We start from the raw sequence: 25522 nt of genomic DNA, 5'->3' as shown, positions 1-25522 counted from the left end.
GAATACAAGAGCCCAGAAGAAACTATAAATCAGCCATAGATAAGAAGTAACCATAGATAAGAAAAGTATGCAAGCAATAATAAACTTATTAACCACAGAAATGAAAACAACATTGGAGGAAAGGAATGGCAGTATTAGGGAAACAACAGTTGAGACCCCCAAGGAAAACACTGATTATCTTGAGGAAATTAGAGAACTGAAAGCTGAAATAGCTGTAATGAAGAGAGAAACTGAGGCAAGGGAAAACAGACTAACAGAATTAGAAAACAGAATTAGTCAGACAGAGGATGAGTTAGAGAAAACTAAGAAAGAGGTGAAAGAGCTTAAAAAGAGATTGGGAGACACTGAAAACAACAACAGAGACATATGGGATGATCTCAAAAGAAGTAACATTCGCATAATTGGTCTGCCAGAGGAAGAAAGAGAGGAAGGGGAAGCAAACATTCTAGAGGAAATAATAGAAGAAAACTTCCCAGACCTGAATAACAGAAAGGACATCAAGATTCAAGAGGCCCACAGAGTACCAAACAGAATCAACCCAGACCTGAAGACACCAAGACACATCATACTCACAATGAGAAGAAGTAAGGATAAAGAAAGGATCGTAAAGGCTGCAAGAGAGAAACAAAAAGTCACATACAAGGGAAAACCCATAAGATTATCTGCAGACTTCTCCACTCAAACTCCAAAAGCTAGAAGAGAATGGCAAGATATCTATCAAGCCCTGAATCTTCTTCTTCTAGCGTTTGCCAAGCCCTGTATGAAAAAAGTTTCAACCAAGGATAATATATTGCCAAGAGCCATTCTCTGCTTGATAGAAGATAAGCCTTTGAAACAATGAATGCCCTCGAGATAAGTTTCTATTTCCCCGCAGGTAGGCCATTTACCAGAAAAAAAGTGACACACCACATTGTTATATTTAATAGACATAGTTTTACCAGAAAACAAGTGACACATCACATATTTATAGTTAATAGACATAGTTTCGGCTATGTATGTTGCAAGGGACATTCCACCCTGATAATTTCTCCCCCTCCTCCTCCTTCTTCTCTTGCCATCCCCCTTCCCCAAAGCCTTATAATGTCTGTAAACACAATAAAATTTTGCAGCTTGATCAGAATCCTGTCTTGCTGTCATTCTTTGTGTCTCCTGTCCCTTTCATTCCAAGTCCCAGGGTTCCTAGCCCCTGTTCTCGCCCTGCTAGCCAGGGCATCTGGCGCTTGAAGATGGGGCGAAGAAGTCTTCTGGAGACCTTGGAACACCGCTGATCGAGAGCATAGGTCTATCTGAATTTACTGAGCCACCGTGGCTGAAGAGGTAATGCACCAGCTCGCATTGATCGCCATGGAGCTGCCTGGCCCTGAGTCGCATCTGGAGGAGTGTCACAGCGGCGAGGTAAGCACTACCATGGGACAGGCATTTAGTAAACAAGATCTGTTTATTAAATGACTCAGGGAGTCCCTCAAGACACGAGGAGTAAGGTTTAAGAAAAAGGATCTCAAGAAGTTTTTTTTTATTTTGTGAGTGATGTTTGTCCATGTTTTCCCTTAGAGGGGACTATTGATGTAAAAAGATAGGCTAGAGTAGGAAACTGTTTAAGAGATTTTTATGAGACCTTTGGTCTAGAAAAGATTCCAGTCCAGGATTTTTCTTATTGGAATTTAGTAAATGATATACTCAAAGTCTATAAACATTGTTCTGATGTACAGTGAGGCATGAGAGAGGGAGAAAAAGTTTTATAGGGACACTCCCGGCCACCTTCTGTTTGTGAGTCTGTCTCTATCCCCATGCCTGATTCAGGAGACCCTGCCCCTGAGGCCACCTGCTAAGTGCCCTCCTGTTAAGATTTACCCCTCTTTGACAACCTTAAGACCCCCCGCCAAAGATGGGCCTGATGATAGTCTTTCTCCTGAAGAGGCCTTATCCCTTGATGAAGAGATGGCCAAATATAATCCTGACCAGCCACCCCTATGCTCTTCCTTGTCCAGACTGCCTCCTTACGCCACCACCCCTCCGTTTTGTGCTCCGGTCCTCAACTTGGCCAATATTACTGATTATACCACCAAGGCTAAAACTCAACTAGCACATAAAACAGCTTCCCTTAGAAAATTAATAGAAAAAAATGAGAGCATTTACAATTAGTTAAAGAACTATGGGCTCTTGATTTGGCATTATCTTAAAATTAGCCAGCCAAAGAGATCCAGCTTTTTTCCCTCTACTCTGAGAAAGTGTTAAACCAGTTCTGAGTAAGATCTTATCTGGCTAGCAAGCTATTCTTTAGAGAAGAATGAAATCAATCAAACAAGACGTTCTCTTTAACTTAAAAGCTATTAATCAGAGAACCAGTACACACTTTTGTTAGAAATTTAATGATTTGTTTCTTTAAAACTGTAAAATGTACCTTAGCCCAGAAAAAGAACTTTCAAAGATTTTTCTCCACGCTTCTCCATGCGTGGCAGTAAACTAAGCCCGCCTGTTCCATCTGTGCAGCGAATCACAGCACAGAACTCCTGCTCCACAGATTGGCAAACACTTCAGTCAATAATTCTTAGCCACAAACGCCCCTCCTAGGAGGCTGTGAGTTAGAAATCCAAAAGCCGCTTTTCAAAAGGATAATTTTTCTTTTCACCAAGGATATCTGTTTTAAGTCTATGTGCTAACCTTGTTTTCATTAATGTGTGTTAAACCCTAAGTAATTAAAGTTTGTTTTAAGTTTTAAATAAGATTTAGTTAAGCTAAATGTGGTTTTAAAGATCCCGACTCATAGAGTTGGCACACCTTTACCAAAGTAAAATATAGGACAGTTTCGTCCTTCTGATAGCTAATATCGGCATCAATTCATTAGTTAAAAGATTTTCTGAGATCTCTAGGCATGGTAAAATGCCCCTGCAGTCTCTCTCACTCTTGTGAGAATTGTAAACCTTATCAGCACCCCAATACCAACTGCCACTATTTGTAACAAATTCCATGTTTGACTGGCTTTCTAATAACCCAGTCAGTGAAGAGCAGTGGCCTTGCCAGGAAAAAATGGGTTAAACATGATATTCCTGGCCTGATAAAAAAATTTTATTCAGCAGATGTGATTCAACAACATTATTTAGTGTAAAATGGTCATCTAAAAGAAATGTTAACAGTAAAAATGTATTTTGAACATTTCAGATAGGAGGTTTATTTTAGCTTTTTAAGTTACTTATCCAAATCAAAGTGAAAGATCAATTAATTTGTGTACCCACCCTTGTTCATAGCTGCCCTGAGGGTGTGATAGCTTTGTGATAAGCAAAGATCCTAACAAAGTTTAAACATTTTACTTAAAATTGTTTAAGTGACAAAAAAAAAAAAAAAGGTTTTAAAATACTTTCTTAACTAAACAGTCAAAACTGGCTTGGGTTAGTAAAAGATAACACAATGGTTATGTTAATTATTTACATGTCAAAGGCTTTTACTCTGATAAATGAGGTTTAATTTAAATAAGATATGTAAAAAAATTTTTCCAGATAAAACTTATCAAATAAATATGAGACAGCCTAATTTAGAGCTGTATAGATGTTTTAGCTAACCTTTTTACATTTTATTCAAAAAGTATGCCCCTGGTTTTCCCTGAGAAAGAACTTTAGATATTAAAACATAAGAGAGACTAGGTAAAAAGTTAAGAGAGTTTTATGTCTGATATAGACAAAAATGCTCCAGTTAAAACTTTTATTTTAAAACTTGGTAAGAGATTTTTTTTTATCTTACTCATAAGCTAGTTACTTTTGCTTTTACAGTGACTCCTTCTGATAAAGTTGTTACTGAGATAACTCCCCTATTTAGAAAGACTACAAAAATTATGATCAAATAATTGTCTTCTGCAAAGTACAGATTCTACATGTCAAACTTTAATTAGTTCTTTTAGAGAGTAAAAAATTATCTGGCTTGTTTTAAGACACTGTCAGAGGTTTATTCTTGCTAAATTAAGGTAATACATGGTGCTTCTGGTCTGATAAAAGATTTGTTTTGGAAAATCCTGATTTAACAAAATTAGTATTTTAAACATTTAAGCTATGAGGTTTTATTTTAGCCTTTTAAGTTGCCATATTAGAGTTCTAAAGAGCAAAATCTATTAAGAGTTTTATATCTACTTACTCATGATAGGTTTGTGATGAGTAAAGATCTTAGTAACCTAAGTTATAATAGTGTGCTTAAACTGTTTGATCAGTCGAAAATAATGCTAAAAAATGGTAAACATTTTATGATGTCAACAAATTAGGTATTGACTTTCTATAACATATTGGTATATTTTAATAAAGAGCCTTCTAAAATCATATGAAAGAACTCAAGCCAATTCTAACCATTAAATCATCAATTAAGTTGGTACAAGTTCTCTCCCTAAGTAAATAATTATAGGTACATCTGCACATGAAGAACTGACTGCTCATATGGTAAGATTTAAAACTAAACATTTTTCATTTTTTATTTATGGGTGTATGATGACTCCTAAAGTCACTTATATCCTAAAATTTTTCTCATTTTTTTACAAACCTCTTACAATTTTAACGCTTGACCTGCCATAGTGAGAGCACTTTACTAGCTCCTGCATTGTTTAATTAAGATCCTGCTATTCAGACTTTTAAGATTAATCTCCACTGATAAAAGCCAATGCTCTCTGGCAGATTGATGTAATTCACCTGCCCATGTTTAGTAAACAAAATTTTTTTTCTCAGTTGGTATTTTTTCCAAATTTATGTGGGCTACAGCTTAAAGAAGAAAAACTAAAATCCTTAAGCTCAATTAATAAAAAAAGAAGGGGAATGCACCCCCCAGTATTTAGTTGGCTAAAATGTCAATGAAGTAACTATACTAAACCTTTTTAATATTTACAAAAATTTGAATTGTCCATTTATTGTATCTCATTGACAAAGCCACCCACTTTTCCAGTCACAGAGACATATTCCTTTTTTCTCTTTTTCAACACTGGATGTCCATGTTAGTTTTCCTTTTATTATGGTGGATGACATTATTGCTCTTCCAAAATCCACAGTCCCTGTTGGAAAGTCCTTACCACAAAGGACGCCATGGCAGTATATACACCAGCTAACCACACCAGCCTATCCAAGTCTTCTCTTTCTGCTGACCAACCACTGCTGACTTCATCTTTGCATGTTCATTGACTGCTCACTTTTCTCCCAATATTCCTCATGTTCAAGGAACCTCACCTAATGTGTATGCACCTCCTCTGTGTTTTGGTAAAACACTACCCTATATTTTCATGTCAATTCTTCTATACCTGGTCCTTGGCTCCTAGTTTTGCTTGTTCTACAGCTGACCCTCTATGAAGAAGAAAAATTTCATCAGTTGGTGGTGACAACCACCAGAGGACCAGACGTGCTGTGTTTCTTCCCCTGGACATAACATCCACTGACTGCTTCCCTTAGACTAGCTGGTGGCATGCTAGGACACTCTATATATTCCTCCCATAAATTTTCTGAAAAATTACAACAGGTTATAGACTCCACCACAAATAGTCTTGAGTCATTACAGAGCCCCTTATGGGATTAGGTTTTGTTAATGATTACCTTAGGACCCTTTATTTTCAATAAGATTACGGATTTCATAAAATGGCAGATTGACTCCTTGGCATCAAAACCCTTACAAATACATTATCATAGACTTGATTTGGCTGACAGAGGCCTGGCTGAACCTGAGGGTGACAGACCTCCTTTACAGATGGCATAAAACTCAGATTTATGCATTGAGACATCCAACCTTGGCAGGGCAAGGACACCAGTAAGGGGTGCGACACTAAGCACTGCAGGGGGAGGACCCTATATAGTCCGCCTCTGAGTCCCCGTTGAAGCAAACCTGATTTGCATGGAGGCTGGTGTCAGCAATAAAAATTTTGTGCCTTAAGGTTCTCTTCACCCTGGAAACCGTGGCTCTGTCTCCCCTCCCCAAAAGAAACCAAGAGCCTTATAAGATGCGGGAAGATTGGTTCTGTATTTACCCCGCAGGAGGAATCAGATCAGTACTTCACCCCTCTGTTTAATGCCCACCAAATCTGCTGTTAAGGTCTCTACCTCTCACCCTCAATTTCCTGCCTCAGTTAAATTGAAAAGAAGGGAGGAGATGCCAAGAGCCATTCTCTGCTTCATAGAAGATAAGCCTTTGAAACAATGAAAACCATCAAGATAAGTTTCTATTTCCCTGCAGGTAGGCCATTTACCAGAAAACACGTGACACACCATATTGTTATAGTTAATAGACATAGTTTTACCAGAAAACAAGTGACACACCACATAGTTATACTTAATAGACATAGTTTCGGCTATGTATGTTGCAAGGGACATTCCACCCTGATAATTGCTCCCCCTCCTCCTTCTCCTCTTGCAATCCCCCTTCCCCAAAGAATTATAATGTCTGTAAACACAATAAAATTTCGCAGCTTGATCAGAATCCTGTCTAGCTGTCATTTGTGTCTTTGTGTCTCCTGTCCCTTTCATTCCAGGTCCCAGGATTCCTAGCCCCTGTTCTTGCCCCACTGGCCGGGGCATCATAACTTGCTAGACTTTCATTCAAACTAGATGGAGGGATCAAAACCTTCTTAGACAAACAACAGTTAAAGGAGGCAACCATCACATAACCGGCCCTGAAAGAGGTTCTAAAAGACCTCTTATAAACAAGAACATCACTATAATACTGGCAATATATGAGAAAACAAGAAAAAAAATTTTTTTGAACAATGGCACTACAATACATTAAATCCATAATATCAATAAATGTCAATGGCTTAAACTCACCCATCAAAAGGCACAGAGTTGGGGGATGGATCAGAAAACATAATCCAACTATATGCTGGTTGCAAGAATTCCATCTGTCACAACAAGATAAACACAGACTTAAAGTGAAAGGATGGAAAACTATCATACAGGCTAATGGACCACAAAAAAGGGCAGGAACAGCCATTCTCATCTCAGACACGATAGATTTTAAATTAAATAAAGTAATAAAAGATAGTCAAGGACATTATATAATGATTAGAGGATCAATCAGCCAAGAAGACTTAACAATCATTAACATCTATGCACCCAATGGGGGACCATCTAAATGCGTCAAGCATTTACTGAAAGAATTTCAAAAACACATCAATAGTAATACAATAACAGTGGGAGACTTCAATACCCCACACTTAGACACATCAACAAAGCAGAGAACCAACAAAGATACAAGAGAATTGAATGAAGAGATCGACAGACTAGACCTCTTGGACATTTTCAGACTCCTCCACGCCAAAAAACTGGAATACACCTTCTTTTCAAATCCACATAACACATATTTAAGGATAGACCACATGTTAGGCCACAAAGATAGCGTCAATGAATTCGAGAACATTGAAATCATCCCAAGTATCTTCTCAGACCACAGTGGAGTAAAACTACCATTTAACAACAAACAGAAATTATTAAAAGTCACAGAATTTGGAAACTAAACAACATACTCCTTAAGAACCACTGGGTCAGAGATTCACTCAAGCAGGAAAATCAAATGTTCCTGGAAACAAATGAAAATGAAGACACAACCTATCAAGATATTTGGGACACAGCTAAAGCAGTACTGAGAGGGAAACTTTTAGCCATACAATCACATATTAAACACCAAGAAGGAGCTGAAATGAATTACCTTACTGCACTCCTCAAGGATTTAGAGGAAGAGGAACAAAGGAACCCTAGAGCAACAAGAAAGACAGAAATTACTAAAGTTGGAGCAGAAATAAGCAACATCAAAAATAAAAGAACCATACAAAATATCAATGAAGCCAAATGTTGGTTCTTTGAAAGATTAAACAAAATTGACAAACCCCTAGCCAGACTCACCAAACAAAAAAGAGAGAAGACTCAAATTAATAGAATTGTAAACGATGCAGGAGATATCACAACTGACAATACAGAAATCCAGAGTATCCTGTGAAACTTCTATAAAGAACTATATGCCACCAAGCTACAGAATCTGGAAGAAATGGAACAATTCCTAGAAGCATATGCCCTTCCAAAACTGAACCAAGAAGAACTACAAAATCTAAATGCACCAATCACAGACAAAGAAATTGAAACCATTATTAAGAATCTCCCCAACAACAAAAGTCCTGGACCAGATGGCTTCACAAATGAATTCTACAAAAGCTTCCCAAAACAGTTAGTACCCATACTTCTGAAGCTTTTCCATAAGATTGAAGAAACAGGAATACTCCCTTATACCTTCTATAAAGCCAACATCACCCTGATACCAAAAGCTGATAGGGACACAACAAAAAAGAAAAACTACAGACCAATATCGCTGATGAACATAGATGTAAAAATGTTAAACAAGATCTTGGCAAACCAGATACAGCAGCATATCAAAAAGATTGTTCATCACGACCAAGTGGGATTCATCCCACGAATGCAAGCATGGTTCAACATCCATAAGTCAATCAATGTCATTCACCACTTCAATAAAAGCAAAGCCAAAAACCACATGATTATCTCAATAGATGCAGAGAAAGCCTTTGACAAAATCCAACACGCATTCATGCTCAAAACTCTACAAAAAATGGGAATAGGTGGGAAATTCCTCAAGATAGTGGAGTCTATATATAGCACACCTACAGACAACATCATACTCAATGGACAGAAGCTGAAAGCATTCCCCCTCAGATCGGGGACTAGACAGGGCTGTCCACTGTCACCGTTACTCTTCATCATGGTATTGGAAGTTCTTGCCATAGCAATCAGGCAAGAGAAAGAAATAAAAGGGATACAGATTGGAAGGGAAGAAGTCAAGCTCTCACTATTTGCAGATGATATGATAGTGTACATATAAAAACCTAAAGAATCCAGCAGAAAACTACTGGAAGTTAATAGGCAATATAGCAAGGTATCAGGGTACAAAATCAATGTACAAAAATCAGTGGCATTTCTTTATGCAAACACTAAATCTGAAGAAGAAGACATCCAGAAATCACTCCCCTTTACTGTTTCAGAAAAATCAATCAAATACCTAGGAATAAAGGTGACCAAAGAAGTGAAATACTTATATACTGAAAACTATGAGTCGCTACTCAAGGAAATAGAAACTGATACCAAGAAATGGAAAGATATCCCATGCTCATGGATTGGAAGAATGAATATCTTCAAAATGAATATTCTCCCCAGAGCCATATACAAATTCAATGCAATACATATCAAAGTTCCACCAAGCTTCTTTAAGAGAATAGAACAAACACTACAATCATTTATCTGGAACCTGAAAACACCTAGAATTGCCAAAACCATCTTGAGGAAAAGAAACAGAAATGTAGGCATCACACTCCCTCATCTTAAACTATATTATAAAACCATCATCATCAAAACAACTTGGTACTGGAACAAAAATAGGCACACAGACCAGTGGAACAGAATTGAAAGCCCAGAAATAAATCCCCACACCTATCTAATCTTTGATAAGGGGGCCCAATGTATTAAATGATAAAAGGAGGCTCTATTTAATAAATAGTGCTAGGAAAATTGGGTTGTAACATGCAGAAGAATGAAACTGAACCACTTTATCTCACCAGAAACAAAAATCAACTCCAAATGGATCAAAGACCTAGATGTCAGATCAGAAACAATCAAATACTTAGAGGAAAACATTGGTAAAACAGTTTCCCACCTATACCTGAAGGACATCTTTGATGAATCAAACCCAATTGCAAGGAAGACTAAAGCAGAAACAAACCAATCGGACTACATCAAATTGACAAGCTTCTGCACATCAAAAGAAACTATTAAACAAACAAAGAGACCCCTCACAGAATGGGAGAAGATCATCACATGCCAGACAACAGACAAGAAACTAATCACCAAAATATATAAAGAGCTCAGCACACTTAGCACCAAAAAAGCAAATGACCCCATCCAAAAATGGGCAGAGGATATGAACAAAACATTCACTACAGAGGAGATCAAAAAGGCTAACAAACATATGAAAAACTGCTCTAGGTCACTGATTGTCAGAGAAATGCAAATTAAGACAACACTAAGATACCACCTCACTCCTGTAAGAATGGCATACATCAAGAAGGATAGCAGCAACAAATGCTGGAGAGGTTCAGGGGACAGAGGAACCCTTTTACATTGCTGGTGGGAATGTAAATTGGTACAGCCTCTGTGGAGAGCAGTCTGGAAAACTCTCAGAAGGCTAGACATGGAGTTTCCATATGATCCAGTAATACCTCTCCTGGGGTTATACCCCAAGGACTCCATAACACCCAACCAAAAAGAGGTGTATACTCCTGTGTTCATAGAAGCACAATTCATAATAGCTAAAACCTGGAAGCAACCCAGGTGCCCAACAACAGATGAGTGGCTGAGAAAGCTGTGGTATATATACACAATGGAATACTATACTGCTATCAAGAACAATGACCTTCTCTGACCCATCTTGGACAGAGCTAGAAGGAATTATGTTAAGCCAGCTAAGTCAGAAAGATAAAGATGAGTATGGGTTGATCCCACTCATGAACAGAAGTTGATTAAGAAGATCTGAAAGGGAAACTAAAAGCAGGACCTGACCAAATTGTAAGTAGGGCACCAAAGTAAAAACCCTGTGGTGAGGGGTAGACATGCAGCTTCCTGGGCCAGTGGGGAGTGGGAGTGGGTGGGAGGGATGGGTCATAGTCATTTGGTGGTGTGAATGGTGTTTATGTACACTCCTATTAAAATGTAATATAAATCACTAGGTAATTAATACGAGAGGGGTAAAATTAATTGTATGTCTCAAAGTTTTTTAAAACACAAACTGAATATATAGGCTGTGTAATTGATATGCAGACTCTCTCAAAACCCTAGACCAAGTAGATCAGAAGCAACCAATAGCACAGCTATATACAAGACACTGGGTACTGTACAACAAACCCTAACAAAAGGACTTTTCAAAGTTAACCGAATTACCAAATAATGTGATAACATTAACTATTGATTGTCTTTTTGAACCCTAAGACAGCAGGAACCTCACATGTCCACTATAGAGCCTCTACTTTCCCCTGTCCTGGAACCCTTGGATAGGGCCCAGTTTCCTGTATGCCTTTCCCAATCCATATCAATAATATTGCATCTGCCGAATTAACCTAACCAACACGATTGCCACCTCAACATGCTTCACTTCAGACTGTGTCCAGAGACTTCACGTGTGGAATGACAACCCTTCAGCTTCATTACTTGGGTGAGACCTTTCCTTTCATAGTATACTCTAATTCCATCTCAGGTGGTTCACTTTCTAACAAAGTCCCATAACCTAGATATACACCAGTTTCTGTGAGAGAGAGCTTATGTTCACACGTATCCGTAAACTACTGCAAAATATATACCTGAAAGCAGAAGTACACTAGAGTTTGCAGAGTGTACCCCCCTAACACTTCCTCTCCACTATTCCAAGCTTTGGGTTCATGATTGCTCAACAATTTGTTTGGCTTCGTATGTTAACTCTCTTTTCAGTCACCAGGTACCAGATGTCATCAGGATGCAGGCCAGGCTTCTCTAGACTGAAGACCCCACCAATATGTCCTGGAGCTCTGCTTCCCCAGTGACCCACCTTACTAGGGAAAGAAAGAGGCATACTGGGAGTATGGACCGACCAGTCAACACCCATGTTCAGCTGGGAAGCAATTACAGAAGCCAGACCTTCCACCTTCTGCAACCCACAATGACCCTGGGTCCATGCTCCCAGAGGGATGGAGAATGGGAAAGCTATGGGGGGTGGGGTGGGATATGGAGATTGGGTGTTGGGAATTGTGTGGAGTTGTACCCCTCCTACCCTATGGTTTTGTTAATTAATCCTTTCTTAAATAAAAAATAAAAAGAAAGAAAGAAATCCTAGGCTTTAAAAATAAAAAAAATTAAATAATTTAAAAAAAGAAAGGTAAAATACAGAAGAAAATTTTAAGATCATATGATAAAATGAATACTATGAGTAGATTCAACATATGTTTTAGCTTCTTGATACAGTGTTTTTTATTTATGACTTACAATTTTTAGCAAGAGTGAAATGTAATTGATCACTTATATATTATTAATTAAGTTAATTACTGCAAAGAGTATGTCCTTCCCTTTAGAATGTGGAAGCGACAATGAGACTCATCCAGTAGTTAAAAGCAATTTGTGATCTTAAAAAGTATTATTACAGGGATAGCGGTAGGTTAATTGCTAATGAACATATGAATACATATATTTATTTCATATGTTATTATTTATTTTGAAGAAAATTGAATATAAAGGCATTCATACTAAATGCAGAAACTGGAGGAATGGACAGCTTTGTATATGATACTTGGAGATAGGAATTTTATAGCCCTGATACTTTTTCTGCTTAGGAGAGAGAACCAGACATTTAAATAATGGATGAGATAAGAGATTCATACAGATAGTGTGTACCAAGATACAAAATATACTATATATATATATATATATATATATATATATATATATATATATAGTTAGTTAGTTAGTTAGTTAAATACTAGTTTTTATCAATAAACATCTGCAACTGGTTCATTTTCACTATATAATTTATATGTAGTATAGATCCATAATATTAATAAGATATTATCCTTTATCAGGTTACATATCAGGTTAACATTTTGCTTAACTAGGATTCAAAGTCTCTTTCTTTCCTTCTTCCTTTCTTTATTTCTTTTTTGTCTCCAGGGTTATTGCTGGGGCTTGGAGCCTACACTATGAATCCATTATTGCTGGAGGTTTTTTTTTTTTTCTTTCCCTTTTGTTACCCTTGTTGTTTATGATTGTTGTTGTTACTATTGTTGTCATTGTTGTTGGAAAGGAAAGAGAGAAATAGAGAAAGGAGGGGAAGACAGAGAGAAGAAGAGAAAGATAGATACCTGCAGACCTGCTTCACCGCCTGTGAAGCAACCCCCCTGCAGGTGGGGAGCCCGGAGCTTGAACCAGGATCCTTCTGCTGGTCCTTGCACTTTGCACCATGTGTGCTTAACCCAGTATGTTACTACCTGTTGGTATGCATGAGACCCCTTCTGTTTCATTTGGTTTAAATCCCCCCTGCTTAACACTATTCTATTTACATAACCACTTCATTCTATTTATATAACTGCTGTTAACAAGCACCTCCCTCCAGGGCATTGGTTCAATCCCCACTGTTTCATGATATGTTTTTGCTCCACCCCCCCTCCTTGTCACACCCTGATCCCTTCTTTATCACACCCTGATTTTCACCAGTCACTTTTCTCTCCACCCTCTCTATGTCACATCCTGTTTCCACCTTACTTGGCAAGTATATATAAAGACAGCATTGTGAGTTTTACAGTACTGTACTTTGAGTTTAACTTAGCTCGTCTTAGATTGTGCTGCGTCCTGCATGAATAAAGAGATACTGCCTACAACCCAGCCATGAGGCCCTGGTCGTCTGTTACCCGCCTGTGAAGCCAGCCTGGTGAAAACAACATACCCCGTCGAAAACAACAACTACCCTCAAAGTTTGTTTTACCTGTTTTAAAATGGGATGTAAATACTTATCTATTAATACTCATATATAATGGTATTTTCTGTATTTTATCTGTGGAAATATCGCCTAACTCATAGAAAGATACTGAAAAATGTTGATATGAATCTAGAAACATCATTTTAGTCGATTATATGCAACACTTGGAGGCACTATAGTATTACATTAGATTATTCTATTGATATTTGCCACCTAACATAATGAATTGTATCATTGTGTTGCAGGATAATCACCTGTCAGTTTGAGATTGGGTAGAAGATTTTCAACTATGAAGTCAAATAAATTTTGACACCTAATAATTTCCTTTACGTATGCCCTACAGTGCAGTATGTACTCAAACTGTAGTTTGAAGTTACAGAAACATGAATATCTGCTACAAATTTATAAATAAATGGACACTGTGATTCTAGATTAATTTAGGGCAACACAGGAACTATTGATATATAGTACTTGCCATTGATTAGTTGATTCATATATTTGGCATATAAACATTATTTTACTTTGTAATTTTTGGACAAATTCATTGAATATCTGCCAAACTTGGCAACTAAAACATATTAAGTCATTTAATGTTGTGCTCTGTCATGATTCCATTTCCTCCACTGGAAATTGCAGTGGTTCTCCCAAGATTATAAATATGGGTTGACAAATATATATCCATCTTTTTCTGCAGTTTCTCTTCCTTTCAAAGTCACACCTATACCTGTTACTACTTCTGAGTTTCCTTCCTTCCCTACTAAAATATTTTACTACCATTTTCTACTCATTGTAGAAAGTTCTATTTAAAAATGTCAAGGTAGTGTTTTCTTGGTTTATTTGAAAACATTCTTTTACTGCAAAGTATACAGTAAGTCTGATTTCTTCAACAAAGTATTTTTAATTTTAGCCACAGAATAGTGTTCTATGGAATATATACTAATTTTAGATTGCTTCCAGTGTTTGACCACAGGGAATAATGCAGCTAAGAATATAGAGATGCATGTGTCCTTCTGGGTAAATGTTTGCATGTTCTTTTGGAAAATGCCTCTGAGTGTTTTGTTGGGTCATAATTTCATTTTCATTTATTTAAAGACTCTTTATACTGACTTCCAGCTAAGCTACACCAGCTTTCATTCCCACAAATAGTTCAGAAGAGAACCCCCCCACCAAGTGAGAATTGAATCAGAAAACAAAATGTTATGTATAAATGTGGACAGATAGTTGTAGAGATGATGGTTGGCCCATGTCTACAACCTTATAGGAACTATGGTGAATTACAGTGGGGAGACAGAAGATTCAGAACTCTGGTTGTGGGAATGGTATGGATTCAAACCCCTGTTGACATGTAATTCTGTAATATAAAAATAAATAGATAATAAAAGAGAAAATAATAGAAGAGACCCCCCTTTTTTTCCTACAATCATGCCAATACCTCTTGTTTCCTGTTTTGTTGATGTAGTCCATTCTTACATGTGTGAGATGGAATCACAATGTAATTTTAATTATATTTACTCTAACTTTATATATCAATTATATGTTTCCTCTGAATGTATAGTTCCTCCAAATTAATTTGATTAGCATACTCTTTCAAATAATGTAAACATAAAAGTTTAATGTATTTCTATACTACCACATTCTTTTATTTTGAAATAATATTGAATATTAAAGTTAAAGCATCTCTAGCAAACGGCCATACTGACAGATTTTGTTTAGAAATGGCAAATGCATCCACAAATTCATTAAAATTATTTTAATAGCACCTTCTACAACAATGCCAAAACAACAGTTAATTGTCTATATAATTAATGTTCTTAATGAATCTATTTAGTCTTTGTCAATAATGAATAATGAATTTTCAAACATTTGCTCATAATGAAAGTTTTCCCCCCTGAGCATATAGCTTCCTGATTATGGTAACCCAATCTCTATTCTCTATAATTCTTTCTCTGAAGAGAATAAGTACTAAGTCTCTGGGGATATTCACCTGCTATTGTGAGTTACTTGTATCTACACATCCCAATTATAAGGACAATTATTTTGTAAATTCTCATTTGTGATTTTTATTAACATGAATAATTATTCACCATAAGACAGCCTATTCAGTAGACTTAATTGAATACACCATTGTACAAAAAGCCAAGCTAAACAGAATGTCAGAAACGACCTCCATTAATGCAATGTTAAACACCTTCCATTTCATGCTGGCACATTCTATAATATAATGTTATTATTTTGCCTTCTGTTTCCAAGTTGCATTTTCCCCATCTAGTCAGTATGATTTTTATACCTTTTTATTCAATTATAACTATGTCTGAATTAGTTTTTAATAGCTCTAAAATGCAGACTATATTACTGAACACATTATACTCTTCACCTCAGTAATCAAACAGATAATAATGCGGTAATTTAAATAAAAATTTTTAATTCCATTTATATATTTTAAACATCAGGATGTTGTAATACAATATAACTTATTCCAGGTAAATTTGTTAAATAGCTCTTATAAACATTTTGATTAATATATAGGTGGAACTTGGGAGACAAAATCAGAAAAGGAGAACACAGGACAAAACTTGGACTGAGGGTAGAATGGTGCACCAAAGCAAGAGACTCTATGGAGGTAATGGAAAAGTGGGCTGGGGACATGGGACCTGTGGTTCTTGAAATGGGGACAAGAATATGTAGCATTGATTCAAAGTCCCAGCTCTCTACCTGCAGGGGAGTCCCTTTACAAGTGGTGAAGCAGGCCTGCAGATGTCTATCCTTCTCTCCTCCTTCTCTATCTTCCTCTCATCTGTTGATTTCTCTCTGTCCTATCCAACAACAACAACAGCTATAATAACAATAACAACCACAACAAGGGCAACAAAATGGGAAAAAAAATGGCCTCCAGGAGGAGTGGATTTATAGTGCAGGCACCAAGCCCCAATGATAACCCCGGAGGCAAAAAAGAAAGAAAGAAAGAAAGAAAGAAAGAAAGAAAGAAAGAAAGAAAGAAAGAAAGAAAGAATATGTAGCAGATACATTTTATACAGAACTGGGAAACTATTCACATGTATAGACAAATGTGATGCACTTCATTAGCACCTCCCCATTAATATATATACATATATGTTGTTAAAATTCGGAGGCTCTAGCTGGCCTGGCTAGCTTCACGGGCGGGTAACAGAGACTTGAGGACACACGGCTGGGCAGGGAAGCTGTATTTCTTTATTCAGGAACAACGATTTATAAACTAAGACAAACTAATCACCAAACAGAACTCTCCTGCCTCCTTCCCCCGCAGCAGCGCCAAGCACTCTCGAACTCTGGAACTCTGGAACTCTGGAACTCTCTCGGAGTTCCTTGGGGCGGGGACAAGTGGGCCCATGAAAACTAGCAGGACTGAACCAATTTTCTTGGCAGGGGGAGAGCATACAACACATATACAGGCAGAGAAAGAGGTAAAGAAACCACAGTACTTGGGCTGGTAGGTTGCTTACCACGTAGACCATGCCATGCACAAGGCCCTAGGTCCCCATCTGCATGGGGGAAGCTTCACTAGTGGAGGAGCAGTAATTCAGGTTTCTCTTTTTTTTTTCTCTCAGTTTCTCTCTATCTCTCTCAGACAGCAAACCAACACACAAAGACAACAAAACAAATATATATATGAAACAATGTTGGGGACAGACCTCAAACTTGGGCCTTGCATATAGAAAAGCAGAGCACAGTCCAAGTGAACAGTTTTGCCTGCCTATACTTTAATTTTGTCAAAGTGTTTGTATATATATATATATATATATATTCTATAAATTTCCTATGTACAATTATTTTTTGGTTTTATTTGAAATCTATACACTTTATTGTTTTCTAAATATTATTGATGCTGTAATATTGTAGATAACAGTAGATAATTTAATTCCATGTAGATAATTTAATTCCATGGTTTGGGGCCAGAATTATAGAAGACGAGAGAATCAAAATATAGGTAGGATGCTAAAATGAAATTATCGCCAAAATTTTACAAGTTATTATACAAAGGATTGAAAATATATGTACATACATACCTACAGATAATCTGATGGATATTTTCAAAATGTTTTTGCTATTTTCAGTTTGTTTAACAAATTTAGAAATAAACACAATTTTTATATATTTGTTCTGAAATGCAAGTGATTCAACTTGTTTTTCATCAAAATATATTTATATATACTAAGAAGTTTAAGTGTGAAATTATGTTCACTAGGGAGTCGGGCAGTAGTGCCGTGGGTTAAGGGCACTTGGCACAAAGCACAAGGATAGGTGTAAGGATCCTGGTTGGAGTCCCTGGCTCCTCCCCTATAGGGGAGTCACTTCACAGGCGGTAAAGCAGGTTTGCAGGTGTCTGTCTTTCTCTCCCCCCCCCCCCCCCCGGTCTTCCCCATCTCCCTCCATTTCTCTCTGTCCTATCCAACAACAATGACATCAATAATAACTACAACAATAAAACAAGGGCAACAAAAGGGGATAAATTTTTTTTTTAATTCTGTTCACTTCTATAATATATAACTATATATATGTACATACATATATATACAGATATACATATAAACAAATATTATTCAAAGGCATGGAATAGTAAATCTGAAACATCTTCTTCACAAAAGACTGAATAACTACAATTGGAATCTGTGTCATATATTCCAGGTAATTAGGTTGCCACTTTGGTATGATCATAACTGATTTTTCTGTCAGCTATTATTAAATGAGCACAGAAACCATTCTAAAAAGGAAGAAATTCTAAACTTTCTACTTACAAATAGACAAAAATAGGAAAATCTATATGGAGAGAAAGAAAATTCCATAATTAATCTCAAGCTAGAATAGATTCTAATTTATGTTGTTTCAAGGAAATTCTTTTTCTTTCTTCTTTTTTTATATTTATTTTCCTTTGTGTTGCCCTTGTTTTAGTTATTATTGTTGTTACTGATGTCGTTGCTGTTAGAGAGGACAGAGAGAAATGGAGAGAGGAGGGGAAAACAGAGGGGGAGAGAAAGACACCTACAGACCTGCTTCACCATGGGTGAAGAGATTTCCCTGCAGGTGGGGAGCCAGGGGCTTGAACCAGGTCTCTACGCTGGTCTTTCACTTCGCACAATGTGCGCTTAACTCACTGTGCTACCGCCCGACTCCCTCTTCTTTTCTTTTTAAGGATTTATCTATCCATCAATGGAGAGAAAGAGGAGGAGAGAATGTAAGGGAGGGGAGGGGAGAGGAGGGGAAAGGAGAAGATAGTGATGGTGAACAAGAATCAGAAAAAAATAAGGAATTGTGAACCTCATGCTTGGGAATCCAGCTCTTTATTCATATCTTGCCCAGGTCACCCCTCTTTTTCTTTTATATAAACCCAAATTTTTCAGCTTGAGTGATTATATTTTTATGTTTTGCAAGTAAAACTCTTCTCAACGACTTCATTGCTTCCAGTAATCAAATATCCTTAATTTTTCTATTTCTTGTGCAGGTAAGAGATTAATAGAGGCGGGGGGAATAGAAAAGAAAAAAAACATGGGAAACACTGCTCCACTGCTTATGAAGCTTCCCTCATGCAGGTAGGGAATGAGGTTTGAAGCCAAGTCCTCATACATAGTAACCTATGTACTCTACTAAGTGTGTCACTGCTTCACTGATGGCCACTAACAATTTTTTTTTTGCAAGTTTGTTATGAAAAGATCTGAATGATTGATAGTGTCTTTAAGTCTTTAAATCCATAATTAGAGAACTGAGACTTCCATCCATGTCCATGTACAACTGAGAGGGGAAAATTACTAACATAAAGAGCTAAGTGAATGAGTATGGGAATCCAAGTAGCAGATGGCTCTAGTAGTTTTTAGCAGGTGTTCATTTACATATACTGGCCATAATCTCCCTCTCCGTTCTTCTAGCCTGCTCTAACTTGAATGCACATTTAGAGTCTAGGCTATGGGATCTAGTTTAAAAAAAAAACAATGTGCTAAATATAAAGTCTTAGGCTCTATTTATGAGCTTGTCTTTTTTTTTTTTTTTAGTTTGTCTTTTATATTAAATAGATGCTCTTAGGCATGTCCTTTAAATGTTGTGAATATATTTTTTAATTTATTTTATTTATTTTTTTCCCTTTTGTTGCCCTTGTTGTTTTATTGTTGTAGTTATTATTATTGTTGTTGTTGTTGTTGTTGGATAGGACAGAGAGAAATGGAAAGAGGAGGGGAAGACAGAGAGGAGGAGAGAAAGATAGACACCTTCAGACCTGCTTCACCGCCTGTGAAGCAACTCCCCTGCAGGTGGGGAGCTGGGGTTCGAACCGGGATCCTTATGCCCATCTTTGTGCTTTGCGCCACCTGCGCTTAACCCGCTGCACTACAGCCCGACTCCCGAATATCTTTTTTTTTAACATTCTTTTTTTTTAGTTAAGAAAGGAGACATTAACAAAACCATAGTATAAGAGGGGTACAATTCTGCACAATTCCCATAACCCAATCTCCATATCCCATCCCCTCCCCTGATAGCCTTCCCATTCTCTGTCTCTCTGGGAGTATGGATCCAGGGTCTTTGTTTATTTTTAAAAAGAATATATTTTCCCATGAATGGATATATTACTGGGTCTGAAAGTCTCACTGCCGTCTACCCCGTCTCTCTGAAATAGTCAAATAACGTGCAAATTAACTGAATAATAGTAAAAATTTACCTTGACTTATGCTTAAAAATCATAGGTCTGTATTCTTTTTAAATATTTTATTTATTTATTTTCCTTTTTGTTGCCCTTGTTGTTTTTATCATAGTTGTGGATATTATTATTGTTGTTATTGATGTTGTTGCTGAATAGGACAGAAAGAAATGGAGAGAGGAGGAGAAGACAGAGAGGGGAGAGAAAGACAGACACCTGCAGACCTGTTTCACCCCTTGTGAGGCGACATCCCCTGGTAGGGAGCTGGGGGTTGAAATCAGGATACTTACTTGGTCCTTGCTTTGCACCACGTGCTCTTAACCAGCTGCGCTACTGCCAGACTCCCCCGTCTATATTCTTACTTGTATATTGTGCGGTATATAAAAATAGAAAAAAATTTCAGTACCAAATGTCACTGACACTCTGACCATGATATATACATTTTGATAAAGAAATTCCTTTGGATCTTAGAGCACAGACTTTAGAAGGAACACTCTGGAAATATTTCTACTTATATTTATTGGTATATATGAGATATGTAAAAGTAAATATGCAAGCATTAAATATTTATATAAATAATCAAATTACCAAATGGTGCTTGTTAATTTAAGACATTTTAAAGTTATGTGAAAAGTAGCAAGTGAAATAAGTAATAAATGCATATTTACAAAAGTGGCAATCATGGAATCAAAATGTTGTCTTGCTATTTCAATGCTGGTTCTGTTACACTTACATTATTGTCAAATACAATTTACTAAGTTTTAGAAAAACTACTAGAGTAAGAAAGGGAATTTGTCTAGATGAATTCATAGAGTCCAAATGCTATGATTTTTCACTGATTTTTGGCTTCTGGAAATAAAAAAAACCCTAGTTTCTATTGTGTTATATAATTCCTATAAGAACATTAAAAAAAAGAAGATAAATTTATCCTTTCTTAATTTTCCTTTTCACATAAGTGCACACAGGGTAAAAAACTACTTCAAAACAGAATTCTAATAATATTTGTATGTTATCTTTAGAAACGTCTTTGAGCCTTTGAATAATTTTAAATAAAAGTACTTAAGTATTTCTCATCATTTTTAAAAAAATTCTTTTTCCCTAAGTTGGTATTTTATATTTGATGTTGATTTTTTTTGTCTACATCTCCCAAAGTGAATACTGAGTTCTAGTAATTTTTTTCTAAAAAAAAAATACACTTCAAAGCCTAAACTTAATAATGACTTTATAAGAACTTAATAATGATTTTATAACTGCTACTTTTTTTCTTCATTCATTAAAGACAGTTATTACTAGCAGCAAAAATAGTCTAAGACAAAACATATAAATACTCTGTGGTTAATTTTTCCCTGAAATAGTATATTAACGAGGTCTGATAGTTACAAGATACTTTTTTAAAATATTTTTTTATTTTTTATTATTTATTCCCTTCTGTTGCCCTTGTTTTATTGTTGTAGTTGTGATTGATGTTGTTGTTTTTGGATAGGACAGAGAGAAATGGAGAGAGGAGGGGAAGACAGAGAGGGGGAGAGAAAGACAGACACCTGCAGACCTGCTTCACTGCCTGTGAATCGACTCCCCTGCATGTGGGGAGCTGGGGGCTTGAACCGGGATCCTTGCTCTTTGCGCCACCTGCGCTTAACCCGCTGCGCTCCCGCCCGACTCCCAGTTACAAGATACTTTAAATTACACTCAAAGAAATTTCTTTGGGCTCTAGCCAGTAAGTTCTCCATATGTGGTTAATTATTTACTAATATGACTACTCTCCTTTTTTCCCCTTTTTTTATTAGAGAGGTAATGAATCATAACACACACACACACACACACACACACACACACGATTTCTCAGTTTTGCATTGCAGTTGTCAGCTACACATTCTTTTCTCCTCACTCCCCCACACAAGGATTCTTTTTTTTTTTTTTACAACATATTCACTTTTTTTTTTTTTTGCCTCCAAGGTTATTGCTGGGACTTGGTGCTTGCACTACGATTCCCCTGCTCCTGGAGGCCATTTTTCCATTTTGTTGCCCTTGTTGTTGGCATTATTGTTATTGTTGCCATTGCTATTTTGTTGTTGGATAGGAAAGAGAGAAATCAAGAGAAGAGGGGAAGACAAAGAGGAGGAGAGAAAGATGCACCTGTAGACCTGCTTCACCACTTGTGTAGCCGCCCTGCTGCAGGTGGGGAGCCTGGTGATTGAACTGGGATCCTTGTGTGGGTCCTTGCGCTTTGCACCATGTGCGATTAACCCACTGAACTACCACCTGACCCCCCTAAGTATTCACTTTCATGCAAGCTACAAAACAGAAAATTAATATTCACTGTATATAGGGAAGAAGAATCACCAAGCACTGAATAAACACATTTGTCTATTGGGAGACATTAAAGTTTTAACAGAAGTATCTTATTTTGTTGAAAAGTAAATTGACATTTAGTGACATATGATGTAATAATATGGCCCCCAGCCCACCCACAAGTGTGAAAGTTGTCAGATAAGTCTGGGGATTTGTATCATCTGAGTAGACATGATATTTGTTCTTTCTCAAGCCTATTCTAATTGCAATGGGTTATAAGCAAAGAGGTTAAAAATATGAACAGTGTTTTCACTGAGATCTAATTCATAATTCTCAAAAGTTGAATTTTCATTATGATTATGAAATGTTATAATTAAGGAAAATGATTTTCTTGTAAATGTCAAGTGAAATAAGTTGAATGTCGGGATTAAGTCTGTGTCAAGTATACTTAAATTTACTGTTTGAAAAGTTTTTATTAAAAGTAAAAATCTGGGAGTCGGGCTGTAGCGCAGCGGGTTAAGCGCAGGTGGCGCAAAGCACAAGGACCGGCATAAGGATCCCGGTTCGAACCCCGGCTCCCCACCTGCAGGGGAGTCGCTTCACAGGTGGTGAAGCAGGTCTGCAGGTGTCTATCTTTCTCTCCTCCTCTCTGTCTTCCCCTCCTCTCTCCATTTCTCTCTGTCCTATCCAACAACAACAACAACAACAATAATAACTGCAATAAAGCAACAAGGGCAACAAAAAGGGAATGAATAAATAAAATAAATATAAAAAAATTTAAAAAAATTTTAAAAAGTAAAAATCTAAAGTTGATGGAAATTTAGGTATTATAATTGTATTTTATATCAAAATTCAGTACATTTATCTTGGTATTCATAAGATTTTACATGTGGTCCATTTACCTAAGATGGCAGTCAAATAATGATCCTTGGAGAAAAGAACAATTTATTTTCCTGTACAAAAAGATTTTCTTTCATTTCTGTTATAGAATAATTGACTGAAATAGCAATCATTATTATTTTTAAACATTGCTTAATGAAGTCTAAACATTTTCAGTGAATTCTAAGACTTATTTTTTTTCCTTTTTAGGCATCCTCCATATAATGAAACTTAAACTATTGTTTTGTTTTTAAAATTATGATATCCTTAATGGTGTTTTATGTGATGATATTCCTAAAACAGTGGAATATAAAGAAGGTTGAAATTAATATAAAGAAAAGTAAATCCAGAGGGTGAGATGGTGGCACACCCAGTTAAGAACACACGTTATCATCCTCAAGGACCTGGGTTCAAGCCCCTGTTCATTACCTGCAATGTGAGGAAGCAGGTCTGCAGGTATTTCTTTTTCTCTCTCCATTTTATTCCCTCCACCCCTTTCAATTTCTCTCTGTTCCATCAAATACAATAGAAAGGAAACAGAAAAAAAGGAAAAGGAAAAAGAAAATGCTGCTGGGAATGGTGGATTTGTGGTACTAGCACCGAACTCTATTTATAGCCCAGTGGTAATAAAAAAACATGAACTAAAAATAAACCCTACATATTCTGCCAGTGTGACTTGCAGTGTCAAGCACTGATGAAATTGGTATGTTCTCCCACCCAATTACTTTATCCTGTTGGCCTTAAGTAATGCTCATATTGTCTTGATTCCTCAAAAGGTCATTAACATTTTTATGACCACAGATTTAATTTAACAGAACATAATTGTATAATTAAAATTTTAATGCATTATTAATTCTGATTAGATTTATGGCAATTCGTATTTTATAGATGACTATGCCAACTAAAAAGAAAACTGCTTACAAATATAAGTAATGTGAACATTCTAGAGATATTAAGATGAAAAGACAATAATTTTAAATACAAAATGCTAAATGACATTTTGGGATATGATACTGATTAATTTATAAGCAGAACACTAGATCAAAGTTTTAACTTAGAAATTATATGACCTAGGAAGTAGTTCAGAGGTAAAACACAAGACTTTCATATAAAGTCCCTGGCTTACTCCTTATCAATGCATGTGATGGAGCCATGTTTTAGTCACTTTCATTAAGTAAATAAACAAGCAAGCAAACAATCTTAAAAAGGAAAAAAAAAAGATGAATTCTCCTACAGCGGGTTTTTAACATTAACTATTTGCGTGTGGATAACCCTTTTGCCCTTAAGAAACTACTCATAGTCATCTCATTATAATCAATGATTCCCAGAAAGTATGTGCATTATGAGTAAGTCAGAACTTCACCTTAATATATATTATGCACCATATTATAATTTTGTACTTATTCCTTTATTTTACTTTTAATTGAAAGGCAGAAATCAAAGTACTGCTTCACTCTGTTCAGGGTTTCAACTTTGTTGTTGATAGTGATTTTCTTTTCAAAGCTTATTTGTATGTATGTAGCCATGCATGCATGTGTGCAGGTATTCTTTATTTACTTCATGAAAAAGACTAGAATACCACTCGATCATATGTAATTCTGAAGACCAAACCCAGAGACTCACATATCCAAAACATGCCTATTGCTGAGTTTCCGCTCTGAGCCAATATTTGCTATTTTAAAGCGAGAATATTTTCCAATAATGTTATAGTCTTATTACATAAGTCTAAAAGACTTTATCAGGGGAAGGTAAAATATCTCACATACGAGGCTGCTTTTCATCTTTATGACCCAAGTTTAGCCCGGTGTCTACTACAGTAGGGGAAGCTTCAGTGTTGTGGTATGTTCCCTCTTTCTCTGTCTTTCAGTCTCAATTTTTGTTTTTCTGTCTATAAATGTCAGCCATGAGTGGTAAAGCCCCAGTAACAACAGCAATATATATCCAAATTTTACATGAATATTAAATATATCATCATAATTTCTATCAATAATAACTTATAACCCATATCTACTTGAACATTTTAAATATTTTGTTCATTCTAAGATGGTTCTTCTTGCATGTAGAGAATATTCACTGCATTCCTTTAGAAACCAATTTGGTAACCTTTCTAAAATATTTCACTACAGAATAATTTTCCTTAGGTAAGCTGATGATCACTACAATAAGTTGTGTTTCATCGTTGAAGTTTGTATT

The 25522-nt window shown here is 36.4% G+C and overlaps 1 long non-coding RNA gene across 1 annotated transcript; it reads left to right on the top strand.

Moving 5' to 3' along the window:
• Nucleotides 1–1323: 1323 nt before the first annotated feature.
• LOC132538701 (uncharacterized) lies at nucleotides 1324–19892 on the top strand. The gene is made up of 3 exons (XR_009550055.1): nucleotides 1324–1395; nucleotides 16024–16117; nucleotides 19171–19892. It is a non-coding gene; the product is annotated as an uncharacterized LOC132538701 (long non-coding RNA).
• The last annotated feature ends 5630 nt before the right edge of the window (nucleotides 19893–25522 follow it).

The sequence above is a fragment of the Erinaceus europaeus genome, chromosome 5 (genome assembly GCF_950295315.1).
Source record: "Erinaceus europaeus chromosome 5, mEriEur2.1, whole genome shotgun sequence".
Classification (NCBI taxonomy): domain Eukaryota; kingdom Metazoa; phylum Chordata; class Mammalia; order Eulipotyphla; family Erinaceidae; genus Erinaceus; species Erinaceus europaeus.
The sequence above is the reverse complement of the archived record's forward strand: the minus strand, read 5'-3'. Positions and strand labels throughout refer to the sequence as shown.